Raw genomic sequence first — 18491 nt, 5'->3', positions numbered from 1 at the left:
TTCCCGCAAATCAGCTGTTCGTGCGGGAAGCCGGGGAGGGCTGAGAAGGAGGCGGCGGCTTCGCACTCAGGCCAGGGTGGCGGAGGTGAGCTGGGGTGGGGAGCTGTTCCTCTGCACCCCCCCCCAGGTTACCTGCTGTGGTGCGGGTGGCCCTTCTCGCTCCCCCCACCCCCCCCCAGCTCACCTCCTCTCCGCCTCCTTGGGCATGAGCGCGAAGCCGCCGATTGCTTCTCAGCCGTCCCAGGCTTCCTGCACGAATAGCTGATTCGTAGGAAGCCGGGGGGGGCAGAGAAACAGAGCGGGGTGGCACATTCACGGGAGGGGCGGGGTGGGGAGCTGCCGGTGGCTGCTCTGCACCCATCAAATTTTCCCCGTGGGTGCTCCAGCCCCGGAGCATCCACGAAGTCAGCGCCTAAGGCGCCACTTTTGGCCGGTTGTTAAATTTAGAAGCCCTTTTAGAACCGGTTGTCCCTCACGGGACAACAGGTTGGACAACCGGTTCTAAAAGGGCTTCTAAATTTAACAACCGGTTCTAGCGAACTGGTGTGAACCGGCTCCAGCTCACCACTGGACATATATATATAGGGAGCTTTTATAAAATATGGATTATTGATGTGATCATTTGGTGCAATTGCAACCTTTAGTGTAAATCTGTAATGCAACAGGGCATTACATGCACAGCATTTGATGGCAAGGGTTGCTCAATTACTCCCTAGCAAAGCTAGAAGAAACTCTGTATTTTCACTCTGCAAACCTTGGCAAGGATATAATGTTATATTTGCCAAATTTTGTAAAATCTAAAATGATGGAATTTTGCTCTTATGCCCATCAGTGAAACAACACAAGGCATGGCCCTGAAAAAAAAATGCCAGGGAAGTGGGGGTATCAGTCCACCAACCTTAGAACCTACTTTGTGAATGGGCTCTAACAGTTAGGAAGTGTTGTCCAGGAGCACAAGATGGGGAATCTGCCCTTCTGGATTCTACAAAAGAGAAAAAAACCACCTGTCTTATTTACTATGTTGCTGATAAAAATACATTCACACACTGTATCCTTGTAGGGCAATCTTCGCTGAAAGTGAATTTATGTGTCTGAAGTGTAAAGCCCTGATGAAAGAATATGGGGGTATTATAATGGAATATATATAATCTAAGTTTGTATCTATTAGCTCTGTTATTAAAATCAAGAGGACAAGCTGTTTCTTGTCTCGATACTTGCAAAAGTTTTCCAAATTTCTCTCATTTTACAAAATGCCAGTTCATTGCTGCAGCCTGGAGTGAAGCTGTTTACAGCTCTGTGCTAAGTAGAAAGTTCAAATCAATTATTGTCCATTAGAGTTAGGTAGAACTGATGAAATATCCCCAGAGGAGTGTTGTAAATGTATCAAGATGTCCTCCCCCATTACAGAAATGGGGAAGCATGGTGAATTACTTACACTTAATGCCTCTGAAATACTGCCAGGCAGAAAAAGCGTATCTTCTCTCACTGGGGTTTAAGAGAAGTTGCTGTAGTCTGGGTTCTGGAAAACCAACAAAGCTCCAGGTGCTGACCAACCTTAATATTATTCCCAGACAGGAACAAGAATAAAAGATAGGGAAACACCACTTAACAACAGCAATAGATTCAAAATCTAAGCAGAAAATACCCAACCCAAAATCCGGGACTGGAGACTTTTATCTAATATGGTTGGGAACTTTTTGTGCAAACTGTATAATAAATTCAAGCATTAAAATTACACTGACGGAGCTTTAATGGTAGAATGCAAAGCCAATAAAAGCCAAGAAATCCATGCTTAAGGATGTGCCCTAGTGCCAAGGAACACTGGGACATGGAACAGAAGCATGTAGGACTTCACCATTTGTGCCTATCATGGAACTACCCTCAACCTGCATTTTTTCACACCTTATTTGTCAGGCCTCCTGTATTGTGCTTTGGGCTGTACTGCCATATAAAAGGACAGGGCTTCTGCCCCAAAAGAACATTGTTTCATGTCAGGCCCTTACCATTCACATGAATGTTTATAATTGACAGTTTCTTTTAGTTTGTACTTTGAGCTTTAAATGCACATTTCATTTTTCAGTCTACAGCTCTGGCTCCCAGATGGGCCCAAAAGCTCTTCAGGGCGGAGTTGCAGTGGTCCCTGCTGTATGTGACTGCCAGTGCCATTTAGCCTGAGTCAGCAGTGGCAGCAAAAATAAACAAAGGGAACCTCTAAGCAGCAAGGGTTGTCCCTTTGCCTGTCTTTCACTGGCCACCATGCGACAGATTGGAGCAGCAGGAGGTGCTGGCAAAGAAAGGAAAGAGAGGAGAAATGGGGGTGGGGAACTGCCATGTTCCTAACTGGGCTGCAGAAGTGATTCCCATGTATATAATGATGTGTTTATTTAGATTTATAAAAGCCTCTGTGCTATGCTCCAAGCACTCAATACAGAAATTAAAATACACAATATGATATGGGGCTGTTTATCCATCCTCAGCAACAGATATAATGAGTAGAATAAAATAAACCCAAACTCCTGCAACCCTCAGAATAGCCCTGCCCCTAAACCTAGGGGGAAAGAAATGACTTTGCAAAATGCGCAGGGGTTAACAGATCTGATGGAGCACAGACAGAAAGTAAGGTCCAAGGTCAAAGACCCTGAATGAAGGTTGCCCTGCCAGCAGCAACCTCTCCTCTGGGGGGCCTCCAGCTCAGCTGCCACTGCTGCTCTCAGCTGCAGCAGTAGGCCACAGAAGGACAAGCGGTCTTTCAAGTAGGCCGGTCCCAAACTATTTAGCTTTAGAGATGAATACCAGTGCTATGAATTCACCCAGAAACTGTGTGCGCCTATCCCAGCCCATTGGTGAGCTGCACCTGAAATGAGAGCGGAGCGTGGCAGGTGGTTCTTTCTGCTCCGCTCAAGCAGCGGAACATGCAGCGTGCTTGTTTTTTGCTTCCAGAAGAGCGGCTCTCCCCAAGGACTCCTCCCCTACTTTCAGCATGGTGAATCCTGCTGATGAGTGTAGTGGAGAGGGAAGGGGTAGAAATGGGATAGCACCAAGGAAGATGAGAAAGGGGAGATGGAAAAGCCAGAAAGAGGTCTAGATGAGACTGAGGGGGAAGAATCTGAGAAAGAACGGTGAGAGCTGGGGGAGAAAGAGGCAAGAAGGGGAAAAAGTGGAGACAGAAAAGGTCAGCAGAGATGAGAAAAGAGAATGGGCAAAAACCTTTGGAAGAAGTCAGTGTGACCAGGGCATGGCATAAGAAGACATGGGAAGGACAAGTATGTTTCCAACACAGACCGAGGGGGCTTCAACACCAAAATGGAAAAGGAAGGTTGATCTAGTGGTTAGAGCACTGAGCGGCTACTTGGGAAACCAGAGTTCAGTTGCCTGCTGAACTAAAGATTTCCTGTGTGATCTTGGGCAAGTCACTTAGGCCTAGAGTCACAAAAATGGTTAGGGCCTAAGTCCCAATTTTAGGCTCCACTGCAATTCACAAAACTCCCCATGAATCCTGTAGGTGTTCAAAGGTGATCAGTGCCTACGTTTTCTCAGTAAACGTTCCCTGGGTGCCTATGTTTCTTTCTGCGATCTCTAGGTCTGCCTGTTTCGCCCTCTAGGCTCCTGGGCACCTATCTCCTGCCTAAGCCCCAGAGTGATTCATGAACCAGGGAAAATAGGCATTTGGCAGCCTCTCTCATGTGCAGGCCCCAATCTGGTAGGCTCCCTCTGAGCACACCTGCCAGACCAGGCCTCTCAGATGAGTTCACCCAAAACAGCCAGGGAAGAGGAGAAGGAGGAGGACCTTCCTTATGCCTTTTAGCCCGATGGTTAGAGCACACACCTGGATTGTAGAGATCCTGGGTTTAGGTCCCCCTCCACCTGAAGGGGAGAAGGGATTTGAATACAGTTCTGTTATATCTCAAGTGAGTGCCCTAACTGCAAAGCTGTGGGATATTCTGGTTCAGGTCTCCCTCAGTCTCTCCTATTGAAGCTGTTTATGGACAAAAAATGAAAGAGTCATTTGGGCCAGAGGGAGAGAGAGAACAAGCATAAAAATGATTCTATAACCTGGTTGTTAGAGCATTCACCCAAAAAGTGGGATCCAGTTCCCCTGTTCCAATGACTTTTTAGTTATTTGGTACATCAGACTATCCCACAGCCTAATGGTTAGAGCACTCACTTGAGAGGTGGAAGACCTCTGTTCAAATCTCTTCTCCCACTCAGGTGGAGGGGGGACTTGAACTGAGGGTCTTCCACATCCCAGGAGAATAACCTAACCATTGGGCTAAAAGTTGTGAGGGAGGTCCTCTTTCTCCTCCCCTCAAACCCTTGCTTCTTGCAAAAACAGCATAGAGGGTTCCCAGCTGTGAATCGCTAGCAGATCTAGGTGCCTTCCTGCTGCCTGGACTTAGGAGCCTATCTCCATCAGAGGAGCAGGGCTTAGCATACATTCTGGTAGACAGTTCCCATTGGCTAGCTTAAGCAGCTCCTTGCCTAGCATGCTGCCTTTTGTGAATCACAGTCTATGGTGTGTATCTCCTTGCATTCATTGTATAGGGAGCCTAGCACCTAATTCAGGCTTTGTGAATTCCAGTGATTTTTCTAGGCACCTAAAAGCGCTACTCAGTATCACAACATGTAACTATTCTTAACCTATCTGTGCCTTAGTTCCCAACCTGTAAAATAGGGATAAGTAGTGCTTTCCTACTTCACCAGGGTGTTGCAACGATCAATATCGTATAGATTGTGAGGTGCTCAGATACTGTAGTAGTGGGGACTGTATAAATACCTAAGATAAAAATGCTGGGAACCACTGGTCTGTGGACTGAAATGTAATATGTGAACAGTGAAATGTAGGTTTGGTCCTATGAAGTGCTTTTGTTCTCATCATAAGGGAGAGGGATGTTAAGGTCCTGCTCTCTTCCACTTCTTAGGTGTAATTTTCAAAGCATTGCGCAGGGAGTTTAGTTTTATGACTCGTATCAAAGTGAATTAATTACATAGCTAAGTGTCTGACTCTGAGAGATGCTGAGCCACTTGCAAATGCCATTGAAGTCAGTGGTGCAGGAGCTCAGTACCTCTCATGATCAGAAGAAATCCTTGCTGACAGCTTTGGGATTTTATCTTCTAGATTTTTTTTCTCCTCCCTTCCCCCCGTTATACGTTAGTAAGTGTAAAAAATGAATCTGGTTGTAATGTAAAAGACTGACAAGAAACACATTGAAATTTAACATTGATTTTGTTTTTGTTCTCCCAGACAAAAAGCGATTCCCTTTTGCTGACTGCTCTGTCCGTGGTGCTAACAAGCAAACATCTTCTCCGCTTCCATTTTCATCGCGATGCGACCTAGTCCACTAATGCAGTACTATATCACTTCTCAGTACATTCAGTTACGGTGAAAGCATAGCTTGCAGGATAGCAGCCAGCTAACAGTCTTACTTTTGAGATGGCGATGGGCTATTGCATAAATTAATCCACTGACTTTTCCAGTGGGGTGAGGAAGAGCCCTGTAAGTTCCCTATACTCCCCACAGTTTATTCCCCATTGCCACCACCTTCAGACTCCATGCATCGTAACAGTCCTTTCTCTGACAGATGAGAGCTGAATAGTGCTCTCTACCATCGCTAGAAGGTTCACTAGAAAGTGACATAAATGTTCATTTTTCCCAGCAGCTAAGTCAGCTGCCTCCATATCTCTCCCAGCCTCTCTTGGTCAGGGAAGTCAGTGGACCTAAACTGGAATCCCCATGTAATGGCAAAATGCACTGCCAGGCTAAATCACATAATTAATGTGTAGATTTCAGTTCGTATTGATGTAGTGTGGATAGAGTGTACATAACAAGGCTGTGTGGCATAAAGTCTTTAAAGGCATGAGTTTGGGATGGCCACATTGCTTGAAAGTAGGGAAGCCACCAGTAGGTAAGTCATGCAGAACTTCCGACATGAGTGCTGGTAAATCCTTTATTCCATCCCACCCCCTCATATAATTCATATGTGGTTTATATATATCACACCAAAACTGTTTACAAATGTGAGAGTTTATGTTGTTTGTATGAGTTGTCTTATCCCTCCACCTTTAAACATACCTTAGTACTAGAGCTGGCAGGACACTGCAGAAAAGTTGTCAGTGAATATTTGTTCACATTTTTAATGTCTATTTGATTTGACTATATTTGTGCCTCTTTTTACTGGCATTTCACAGATATTCAGGTGAAAATTTGTTAGTTAGCGTCTGTCTGGATTGATTTAAATCACTGGTTTTAATCATGATTTAAACCAGCAATTGGAAAATCTTGATTTAAATCATCTATTTTAAACTCATTTTGCATTTGTACTTCTTAGTTATTTTCCTAAAGAAAGGTTGCTTCTCATAGCTTGGGGATTACTGAAAACATGTTGATTTGCAACGAAATATAGCCTTTGCATTATATTTCATGCTGCCTTCTTTTTCTTTTCTAACTGGGCAGATACACTGTATCTGTACACTGTCTACTTATATGTAAGTAATTATTCTTGAAGTTTACCATTTTTATTATGTTATAAAATGGTGAATGATGCATTTCTTATTTACTAGATGGTGATGAATTTTTTACTTGTGATTTATGTCAAACTCTATTTGGATGGAAATTCAAATTAAATTAAAAATGCACAAAACCAGCATTTTTTTTCCTTAAGTGGGCTGGATACGTAACAAAAAAAAAGTTTATCAGAAAGTTTATCAAAACGTGTTTTGCATTTAAAATTTAATTGATTTATTAAACAAGGGAAGTATGTTCTGTAGTTATTGAATTAAACTGATGGTCTCTAGTTACCACGTCCTTCAAGATTTTAGAACTAGTAGAATTCATCCTCTTACACCTAGTTTTTAGTCAAATATTGGAAGAGGAAAACAGTGTTTTTCTGCTTTCTCAACTCTGATTGGTTTCTTAACTTTGAAGAAACTAGTTGTTGAACTGAACAAGTTGAATACACTGAAATTAATAAAACATTCTGACTACACCTGCAGAAAAGGCTACTAATGACAAAAGCTGGTTTAGTACTTCAAAAAACTCTGGCTCTAGTGCTTAGCCAGTGACTTCAACCAGCTCAATGGTTTGACTTTAAAACTTGGCAGCAAATGTACTGTTTCATATTATTTTTTTTAAATTTAATATAAATGATTCATAGAGTATAGTAAGATTAGGCCTTAACATAAACAGTCATAATTTCAAATTTAATTTTAAATAGGTTTATTTTTAAAAAAGAAACCTGTATTTAAATTTTAAAATATTTGAATTTAAATTTTAAAAATCCATTTTTAAAAAAATCATAGATTTCTATCCCACCTGGTTAACAAATCACGTAGCAGAAATTATTCCATGTGACTTAGCTGACCTGTGAATAAAACAGTATAAATAACAAATAGTAAATGTGAACAGTTCACAGACATTCGATAGGGTGAAAAATATACATCCGGGCCAGTCAGTGAATACTTAGGAATAGCAAATATGTTTGCAAAATTTAACTTGGCTCACAAATTCTTCCCAGACAGAAAAAAGGGGTAAATGAGGATATGTCTGCACTGCAAACGCTATATATTGGCTAACCTGCCCAAGCTACCTTGAATCCAACTAGCACAGGTAACAGTAACGACCGAGTAGCGCAGGCTTCAGCAAGGGTAGCAAAAGCCTGGCACAGACCCTGGGTACTACGTACTTCGTTCATTAGGTTGCTCTAAAGCCCATGCTGGCTTCTCTGTTATTGTTACTTTTACGCTAGCTGGATTCACACAAGTTTGGTGTATGCTAGCCTGTGCACTGCTTTTGCTGTGTAGACATACTCTGAGTTTATTAATGTATTCACAATGAATACTACAAACAGCTCTATCTTTATATATACACCTTTATATATTCTGTAGATGCCACACACATTATGGAAAAAATATTTGAGGAAAAATTTAGATTTTTGGTTTTTTTAATGTATTGGAACAGTTTGTCACCTATCTTCATCTGCAAAGCCAGGTCCCTTAGGTTCATGAATCCTACAGTGTAGGGCACAGTGGGAGAAAAATATTCAAACTAATAAATATCAAAACCCTACAAATCACCTAAAATAGCCTGTGAATGACATTATATTAATTTTGATCTGTTGGGCACGATCAGGGCTAGAAATGAGTGCTGCATATCCCGTTAGGAAGTTGGGAACCTCTCCTTCCCAAGTGGGATAAAACTCTCAGTTCTTCCAATGCAAAATATCAGATGTTAAAGCAGTGACATTTGTATAGATAGAAAACCTGTCACTGGGGCAGGATTGAACCCTCATGTCTTGGGCAGATGTGATTTTTTTAAGGAGGATCTGTGAGGAGAAAGAGGAAATGTTGCTCTGGCTTGTTGAATCTTTTTAAATGGTGGCTGTCTGAAGATGCGCAGTGTTTTGAAATATTAAAATAAGCCTTAGGAGAAAGGATGTGTGCTATGTTGACTATGCAGCCTATGATAAATTTATTTAGCACATACCTATGCAATCTAACACAAGGATATCTGTTCTAGATATATAGTGTATGTTGTTTTGTAAAATGGACATTACAAAGAATGAATCTGACTGGATGACAAAGGTTTATGCTGTTGAGATTTCATCGCAGTTGTTGAGAGCTTATTAAGCTAATTTTGTGAAGTACTTTTAGGCAAATTCTAAGAGGTGCTGAGCACCTGCATAGCTTCTCTCAGGGCATGACTTTTTATATTTCAGGAGGAAATAGTAACAACAAACACCACATTCCTTATGTGTTCAAAGACACCTGATCTCCACCTTTGGTGCCTCACAGTAACCTGAGGTGTGTAGATTTCTGCTGTGACCATGCACCTTGCCAGATGCTATTGCTTATCTATTTCATCAGAACCTTACCTAGGCATCTGTGGTCCCTGTGATCACCTTCAGTGGAAGCAGGACTTAAAGGGGCATAATTGTCATGGGTTTGGGGTGAGTGTGAAAGCTTCTGTTTCTATGTTTATGGGGGGAACAGGAAGCCCATGAGTCCATGGGTCAATTGTGTAAGTACCATTATAAATAGACTCATAAATGAGAGGACAAATTGCTCTCATTTGTGCCAGACAGACATACAGTACGTGCGGTTTATCAGGCAAACACTCTCTCAGTGTATGCAAAATAAGCTTCCCGTGAGACTTTGCAAAAATATAGCAAAAAAAGCAACTCTTTGTTATTGCAGTAGTCACGAGCTACTGAGCTATGTAAGCTAAGGCTACCCATAAAACCACTCATAAACTAAGGAGATTCACTGTCTATGTTTTCTGCCTTCCATCAGAACACTAGAGACACCATAGTTCCCAAGAGCTTTAGTGCCATCTAAGACTAAGATAACTTTTATCCTCGACTTTGTTGAAAAGTGACCTGCCAAAGGACCATCCTATCGTAGTTAAACCCGAGGAAAGGTTACATCTATCGGGTCAGATTCACAGCCTGTTGCAGCTGCACATCCTGGCTGGATTCCCCAGCTACTCATCCTGAGCATAGAAAAGCCCCTTCGGGACAGGCCACGTAGTGTTCATGTTGCTTGACATGCCTTCCCTTTACCAGAGGCAGTCACAGATTCAATGAGGAAATAGCATTGGAGTGGGTTGCATGATGCCTCCCAAACATCCATGCAGGTAGCAGTCAAGAAGACTGAACTGGGCCACATAGCCCCAACAGTAGTCTCCAGTCTGATACCTTTGAAGTGGGCATGGATTCCCTCTGCCAAGCTGGTTACAGGACCATCGGGGTCTCATGTGCCCTCTAGAGGATTTGTTACATATGAAATACTTGAACCACAGAAGGTAACATAATGTGTGACTTCAGAGACTTGTTGTGAGTTTTTTTGCTGATAAATTAAATTTTTCTTTCTTTCTTTCTTTCTTTCTTTCTTTCTTTCTTTCTTTCTTTCTTTCTTTCTTTCTTTCTTTCTTTCTTTCTTTCTTTCTTTCTTTCTTTCTTTCTTTCTTTCTTTCTTTCTTTCTTTCTTTCTTTCTTTCTTTCTTTCTAGTCCTTATATGTTTATCATAGTAATTAGGGAACAGCTGGAAAGTTAATCAGATGGGCACAAGTCTGATAGTCCATACCTGTGGAATCTGGGTAACGCACTCTTCATGATCATTGCAGATCTGGCCCGTATTTAGGTTTCTCCTCTGTGCATGCACAAACCCAGTTAGAAAACCTGTGATTTCTCTTCAGTGTACCAGGCTGACAGCCTGGGAAAAGGAAGTGAGGAGGATGCAGGGAGTCATTGAGCTAACAATGATCGGCAGTCACACTCAAAATGTCTATCCAATCAAGGAAGGCGTATTGGGCACAGAGGTCTCACCTCACTGTACAAACTGTAGCGTCTCGGCACTTGCAGATGCTGTGCTTGCTGTCAATCAATCTCTGACAGCCAGCATTGCCTCTACAAGTACCTAATTCCCCCCTGTGCTTGGTGTGAATTGAGGAGATTAGGAAATAAGAATTAACTAAAGGTGTGGGAGCAAGGCTGAGAGAGTTTATCATAATAAATGCAAGATAAAGGTAAACATAAAAATTATGACCCAGCACTAAGATGCTACCCTGATGGATGACATCAACAAACCTGGGAGACATGGACAGAAAAAGCAAGAAAGTAAATTTAAATGAGAGGATATTATCATAAAGTAAGTAAATCTGAGTATAGAAAATAAGTGGAATGTTAAAGAAGGACAAAAGATAAATAATGGATAGCCAAAAGGAAAGAAAAAGAAAAGGGAAAATGAGATATAGCAGCCAGGTACAATTTATAATGCATCCATTCATAAGAATACCTACTCTAAAGGATATGGGGGTGATTTTCAAAACTGCCTATGTGAAATAGGTGCACAAATCTCATTGAAATTAAATGGGACTGGTGCTCCTAACTGCTTTTGAAAATCCCACCCTATATTCTTAACAGCACACATTAACGCTAATGAGTGTTGCCTGACTAAAAGCCTACAAATTAAGATTAAAATAGACCCCTGGCACTTCATTAAATGCTAATGCATATATTGTACAATGTGTGTGTCTGAGGGGTGGTATTTTTTGTGGGTTATGGGTGCAGCTGGTAACAGTGCCAACTGTTAAGGTTGCCCATCACTTCCCGTTATAAGACCGCGTTTTCAGTTGCCTATAATTTTGTCAAATTTTAAACATTTGGGCTGAAATTTTCTATACTGCATATATGATTCAGACTATTTGTTCTGGAAAATTTCAGCCAAAGTTGTGGAGCCATGTCCAGAAATGAGGCTAGGAAAAAATAAGGTGTTTTGCCCATGTGAAAATGTTCTGGTGACTTTTTCTTTGAGAAGCTGTACCACCCCCATGCTTTGAAGTAGGGACTTGAAATTTGGTAGTGGGGTGGCCTTCCTTTTTGCATCCTGTACAAAATCTGTACAAATCTGGCCAAGTTATAAGCCTCTGAAAAATCACTGTTGCCTCTGCTCTGTAGAGATACATTAGCCTCGATCACTGAAGATTCTCTCCACACTGAGCATGCTGCAGCTGGGAGTTGAGCAGGATTTTCCCTGCAGTCGCAGTTCTGGGCAGCTGCAGACTGTGCTTGATCTCCATGGGGGCACCAGAACTGAGAGCAGGAAGAGTCTGTTTCTCCTATGCTCTCAGTGCCTGCCCCCTCCTTACCCTACTGACAGTTTGTGGGCCTGTCTCTAAAAAAGTAGCAAAGAACATAATGGGCCTGATTCTTGACTGCCTTGCGCCTTGTGGAGTTACTATCACTAGTGCAAAGTGGGTGTATGATGCTACCAAACCAGAAATCAGTATGGACCAACACTGGTGGGAATATTTTCCACTCATTTTGCACAGGTGTAAAGGAGCAAGGCAGTGGAAAATCAGTATGCTTCCTTAATTTGCTGGAAACCAAAATCTCACTGGGACTAAAGCCACATATGCCAAAATTTCAAACCAAAGCAGAACTTAATTCTATTATAGGAGGTTTATTGTGTACAACCTGGTCAGATGCTCCCTTAACTGTAACTGAGCTGCTAAAACAAAATCTGTGTTTACCTACTGCTGCCCAGAAGATTTGAAATTGAACAGATCCATTAGCAGCAATGCAAGAGTTGCTGTGTTCATGCTTTGGGCTTAATAGCATACCTCCTGATCTGCCCTGGAATATTGTTCTGGGCAGTGAGAAGGAGGTGAAAATATGCTTTGCCTGGGCAGAAAATGTCTTTGGACCATGAAAAGCCCTCTGGATGGGAAAAGGTGCCTCAGAAGAGCGTCAAAAGGAGAATTGCGAGCAGGGTCAATAGAAAACTACAGGCAAAATCTGCCAGATTTAACGGAACATTAATTCAACATGCCAGGCTTTAAAACTGTGCTTTTCTTTAGCTAGTTTTTCAAGGATATTAGTGAAGAATGCAAATCAGGGCATGCCTGACCAACCCAGGAGTTTAGCTGATGATTAATTTAAAAGTGAAAAAAAAAAAAAAAAGATGTTTGGCATATTTTTAAAAAGTCTTTGGTAAAAATTAACCCTTTACTTCAGCATTAAAATAGTCCTTTTCCAGAGCCAGGTGCCGCCTTTCACATGGTGCATGGGGCTCCCATTAGCTTCTGTAGGATCACTTTGTGCAAATCCAAAGGGCAGAATTTGGCCCCAGATGTTTCATAATTAAGTTCCAGTGGCTCACACTGTAAGCTTGTGTGTTGGATAACTCGCTTAAGGCTGTTAGCATTTAAATAGCCACAACTGGGGCTTTCATGTTAATGCACCATTAATCCTTCCACTCTGGTAGCTGTTGCTACCAGCATCTGTTGCTACCAGCAGTAGATGTGCCCAAATTGCCGGTGCACAGGAGGTCAAATGCAGGGAAGAGATGGTGCAGATCTTTGCTGGAGTTATTTTTGTAGCAGCCCCACAATGGTTGTAGGATAGGCTTGTATTGCATTGTTTCTGTCTAATGAGGCTTCTTTGTGTAAGATTGTCAACCAAGTCTAATAATATCATGGGTGTCATAATAAAATATCCTAACTTTCCATTTGGATCTGATTACTCCTGAGGGAATTCCATGCCAAAAAATTAAAAATTCTGTGCCAAAAAAAAAATTCTTCATACAACATTTTAAAATTCTTCAAAATTCTGCATATTTTGTCAATACATAAATGTGGAGGTTCCAGCATGGAAGTGGGGAACACAGGCCACTGACTGCAAGGAGGTGGAAGATCACTGTGCAGCGCCTCCCTGGAATACGGACTCAGCAGTGAGGCTGCACCCAACCCTGACAAAGTGCAAGGGTCAGGCCTGCCCCAGAAAAACCCCAGGGTCCTGCCCCTCCATGCCAGGTGCACGAAGATAGTAAGCAAGAGGAGCAGAGTCTCGCAGGCACACTCTGCCCTGGACCCTGATCCAGGTGTGGGGCAAGCAGGCTCAGGATCCCAGTGTGGAGGAGTTTAAAGTGGGGAGATCCAGGTGTGGGTTGAGAGAGTTCTGTGTGGGGCAATCTGGGTGCGGGCAGCTCAGTGGGTTTGGGGAGAGGGGGCATCTCGATGCACAGGGGCTCACTGCATGGGGGGAGGTTCCAGGTACAGTGGGAATGGAACTCTGCAGGACGGTCCAGGTGAAAGTGGTTGGGGCTTAGCAGGGAGAGTCTAGGTGTGGAGGGCCTCAGCAGGGGTGTCCGGGTGCTGGGGGAGTGGGGCTTGGTGGAGTGGGGGTCTAGGTGCAACTGGTTGGGGCTCAGTGGGGTGGGGGTCTGAGTGCAGGGGACTCAGGGGGTAGGGATAGCTCAGTGGTTTGAGCATTGGCCTGCTAAACCCAGGGTTGTGAGTTCAATCCTTGAGGGGGCCATTTAGGGATCTGGGGAAAAAATTGGGGATTGGTCCTGCTTTGAGCAGAGGGTTGGACTAGATGACCTCCTGAGGTCCCTTCCAACCCAGATATTCTATGACTCATCAGGGTAGTCCAGGTGGGGATTTGAGTGCGGGGGGGTCAGCAGAGGGTGGTCTGGGTGCCGGGGTGGGGGATCTGGATTCAGAGAGGAGGGGCTTGGTGGGAGAGTAGGGGAGTGGGGCTCATTAGGTGAGGTTGGGTGCAAGGGGCTCTGGATGCAGGGGATGAGGCTCAGCCAGGTGGGGGGTTTGGGTGCAGGGGCTCGGTGGTTGTGTTCTGGGTGAAGGGGGAGTGAGATTCAACAGGGGGACTGGGTCTAGGGGGGGTCTGGATGCATGGGGGTTGGGCAGACAGGGAAGCAGCTCCCTGGACAGTGATTCCTCCCCCTGTAGCTGAGTAGCAATGGGGGCAGGAAGCAGGGGACTGGGGTGCAGCTTCCTGCAGTCGGGGCGGTTTTTGGTGGTGGCCTTGGCCCTGGCTGCTCCTTGCAGGAGAAGAACAAGTCCCATCCTTCCCCAGCCAAGCCAGGACTAACAGCTGAGCCCAGCACAGGGTAGGAATCACTAGCCGGGGCATCCCTAGCCCTGCTCCCCACCACCTGTACAAGCCCTGCCCCCCATGGTGATTTACCTCTCCGTCGGCTGCTCCAGGCACCCAAAGCCATGCACCCGTACTGCTGGGGAGGGGTGGATGACCGTTCTTGCAGCTTCCCTTTGCTTCCCCATCATTTTCTGCAGGGAAGCAAAGAAATCTATGGAGGACATGAATTCTGTGCATGTGCAGTGGTGAAGAATTCCCCCAGAAGTAGGATCGTCAAGATCCCAATTTTTACTTCAGGAGATATTGGATCAGACATCAGATTGGAGGTTAGGTGTGTTATAACCTATTTTGTGGGGCTATGTCCTTAATGGAGATGTCCAGGTAGGTAACTATATTTGAAGATTAGGACCTAGATGAGTCTGACTGACTTTTATTACTCAGGTTTGTAAGAACCTGGAGTTCTTGTGCAAAATTGGTTCCTTCTGCATATATGTGTGTTTTTTTCCACCTGTATTTGGCAAGGAGCTTACAACTGGATCTTTCTGGATATGGGCCTTGCCACAGGTTATCTGTGCCATCCTCACCATCAGATGGGATTATTCCAATCTGCTCTACATAGGACTACACCTGAAGGCCACTTGAAAACTTCATCTGGTGCACAGCCCAGCTTACTGCTTACATAACAGTGTTTCCAGTGTGAAGCATGTCACGCCATTGCTCTGGAGATTGTACTGGTTTCCAGGTCATTCCCAGGTGTAATTCCAGATCTTACTTTTTGACCTAGTAAGGGCCTTTATGGCTTGGGTCCTACCCATTTAGCAATGGCTTCTCTTCTTGTGCTTTTACTTAACAAATGACTGGAATGCTTGACCTGTCATTCCCTTGCAGTGTTCATTGTCTCGCTGGTGGGTGATCAGCTCTGACATTCATTTTTCTCTCTTGGTCTGGGAGAGCCAAAGTTTGTTGACTTTCAACAGAAAGGCCTATCTATTTTCCCAGGCTTTTTCTGAGAGGGTGAATTGGGGAGAGGATGAGTGAATAGAGGGAGGGAGGGATTTGGTTTCTGTGGCCTGGGAACATTTTAATGGCAATAGTGGGCAAATTCAGTCTCTTCTTTGTATCTGAGTTTTAGGTTTAATTTATATATGTGCCTAGTGTTTTTGTGTAGGCTCCTTTTTATAAACCTTAGCAAATAAAACTGAAAAGCACTTCATGGTTTAGGGAGTTGTAAATATTGTCAAAGTGATAATGTAATTTTTATTTCCAAACAGTTGTAGTCACTAGTGAGTTTTGTAATTCTCCACTCGAGTGTTTAGAAAAGCTATCAGCTGTCAGTCACAACAGCAGTGCCCTAGGGCAAAGATTGCAGGGATGGCCAGGCTGAACAGAACCCTGGGGTAAGAAAAATATCCCCATATATATATATAGACTTGTGGATTTAACTTTTTAAATTAGTTTGCACATGTGGAGAGAGGGCTGTGATTAAACATTGCATTTCTCAAATACCTACTTAAATAGTATCCTCGCTAGAATAACTGCCAGAAATGCTTCGTCTATTGGCTATGCAGAAGGTTTTTTATGGTGTTGCTTAGGTTTTTGAGCACAGTGCCTGCAGAAGATATGGTAAGCAATGAAGTATCACATGTAGCTTCTAAATATGAAGATCAAGGTACCAACACGCATAATCAGTTGGAAAGCACATGCAGAGGCAATCAACTGTGTTTGACACAGAATCAAGCCCTCTTTGTTGTAATACCTCACAGTGTCATGTGCCTGCATGTCTTTCCTAGTACTTTCTCAGGCTCAGCAGGGATTCCCTCCAATTCTTTTAATGAGAACTACAAGTGGCCTTACTGTATATCTGGACAGGTACATGGGGTTAGTTGGCAAGGGACAGCAGAAAGCTACAAAACTGTTCAGAGCATGGACCACAAGGGAGCATTCCTGCACACAGGTCTAGCATCACATGCAAGTAACATTATTACTGCACATAGCTTTAATTCTCTAATGATGTGTTATATGCTGGACCATACTCCTGTAGGTGGAGTTAAAGGAAGGACCCTTCTGGAGCCTAATCCCTGTTGGGGTTTCTGTTCACCTCTTAAAACCATCCCATGGTTGGCAGGCCCTGCTCAAGAGGTCTAGGACTGTAATTGCAGAGAATGCTAAGGGTTAGGATGGAAGTGCATTGGCTGAGCTGTGTGGGAGGGCCAGAACTGAAGTAGACAGGGAAGCTGCAGGTTGCTGAGGTATAGTGCTAGTACTGGGTGGAGAGCACAGGGCTGTAATATCAGGCCAGTGGCAGGTGCATTGGCAGAGCTCTGTGAGAGACCCTTACAAAGTGCTTGAGCTCAACCTGCCTAGCATTAGCCAGCGTTTTTAGCCTTTCACTTTCATGGGAGCTAACATTTACCAGATTCTCTCCTCCACCAGAATAATAAGGTTTTGGAATCTGCAGAAACTAAACTGTGAGCATTCTGTGGAGCACTTCCTTTGTAGGCCGAAAGAAAGAGGCTTCCGTTCCTGGGTCCATCACTTCATTCTTTTGCCCAGAGAGAAGTTTTTACCCTAAAATTTAATGAAAAGAAATATAAAAAGAAAAGCAAATGTCATTCAGAGAACATGCTGATAACGCCTGTTTTTCCATCTGATGATAGGGCCGAATGCAGTGAAAAGCCACTGTCCTACTGAGCCTGTGATTTCAAACTTTCAGCAAAGAAAAGTTTATTTCCCTTCCTCCACCCACCTGAATTCCTTACTGTCCAGTTAGTTAGGGAAGCTGAGAACTAGTTTCACTGCAGGTTGACACTGCACAGGATCTGGTTTGGCTTATCTTTGTGCAGGAACTTGCACATTTCAGGTTTTGCTGGTGGTTATCCTGCCTCCATTCCCTGATGCTAGTGTGCTTATGAATGGGAATTGACAGTAGCATTTCATCTCATCGCTTCCAGATGTCTGCCCTCCCTCCATTCCCCCACCTGAACAGCATTGTGATTTTTCTATCTGTATCTGTGGGCTGCACTTCGCAGCATTTTAGTGCTCAGCTAGGGAGAGAGTTGCTTTTTCCCTTCACGAGCCTAAAAATAATGTTCAGAGCTAAAGAAGCATTACTGATGTAGATTGAGCCCCTCTATTGTGACAGCCTGCTCCTGCTCCTCTTGATGTCACTGGGAGTTTTGACTTCAATGGAGCAAGATCTAGCCCTTTCTTTGCAGGGCCAGGTGTGCAGAGTTTTAAATCTCTGCTGATTGTAATAACACAAGTTATCCCCTCAGTGGGCCGCCTAACCCCAATTCAGAAGGTCATTTGCCCCCTGTGGCCCCACTCATAGTTACATTTGATCCTTGTTCCATAGGTGTATCTCTCCATTCACCTCAGCCATTACCCTGCTCAGCTAGTCAGTCTCTCCTCACTGTATCACCTGAGTTTAAAAAGGCCATTTCCCCCATGCCCTCAGAACACAATTTGCCCCTGTTTATTCAGCTGTCTCTTTACAGTGCCATCTGGGACTAATTCAATGGAGTATCCACTGAGTATTAATTTAGTCCCCTTCTGACTATTCATCATTTTGTCTGCTGAAGTTTGTTTCACGTGTTTCCATATTTTTAAAACAGGTTTGGTTTTGGCCAGAAAAAACTCTTGTATCCTTAGAGTCATGGAACTGGAAAAACTGTCCATAGCAAATCCTTCCCAGCACATCTCCCAGGGTCCAGTGCAGGATTGTTTTCTGCATCACATCTCTAGTGCTTTTTCCAGTCTAGTTTTAAAGTTCCAGGCAAGGGGGGCTTCTGTCTCTTTCCTTAAGAGGCTATTCCACAGCCTAGTATATTTTGCTGTCAGCCTAAATTTTCCAACTCTTAATCTTATGTCTATACCTTTTGTGCTGTAACTCCTCTCCTTTTTTGGGATTTACACCTTTCAACTGCATACTGTTGTCTGTTATCATGTCTCTCCCCTCTCTTAATCATCATCACTTAGCCAGTCTATACAGATTGAGCAATTAATGTTAGCGAATAAGTCAGTCATTCCACCACCTGGATGATTTATGTGGCTTTTCTCTGAACTCTCTCCAATCACTCTGATGAGGAAGTGCCCAG

General features: G+C 43.6%; 1 protein-coding gene across 15 annotated transcripts in view; it reads left to right on the top strand.

Moving 5' to 3' along the window:
- The window catches only part of ZBTB20 (zinc finger and BTB domain containing 20), a 668337-nt gene that overhangs the window by 557059 nt on the left and 92787 nt on the right, over positions 1-18491 (top strand). The window contains exon 9 of one of the 15 annotated variants that reach the window (XR_005226808.2): positions 5243-6602. The exons of the other annotated variants lie outside the window; for them this stretch is intronic. The gene's annotated coding sequence lies outside the window, so the exon portion shown is untranslated. Of the gene's footprint in view, positions 1-5242; positions 6603-18491 lie in introns of those variants that run through there. 15 annotated transcript variants of the gene reach the window in all.

The sequence above is a fragment of the Chelonia mydas genome, chromosome 1 (genome assembly GCF_015237465.2).
Source record: "Chelonia mydas isolate rCheMyd1 chromosome 1, rCheMyd1.pri.v2, whole genome shotgun sequence".
Classification (NCBI taxonomy): Eukaryota; Metazoa; Chordata; order Testudines; family Cheloniidae; genus Chelonia; species Chelonia mydas.
The sequence above is the reverse complement of the archived record's forward strand: the minus strand, read 5'-3'. Positions and strand labels throughout refer to the sequence as shown.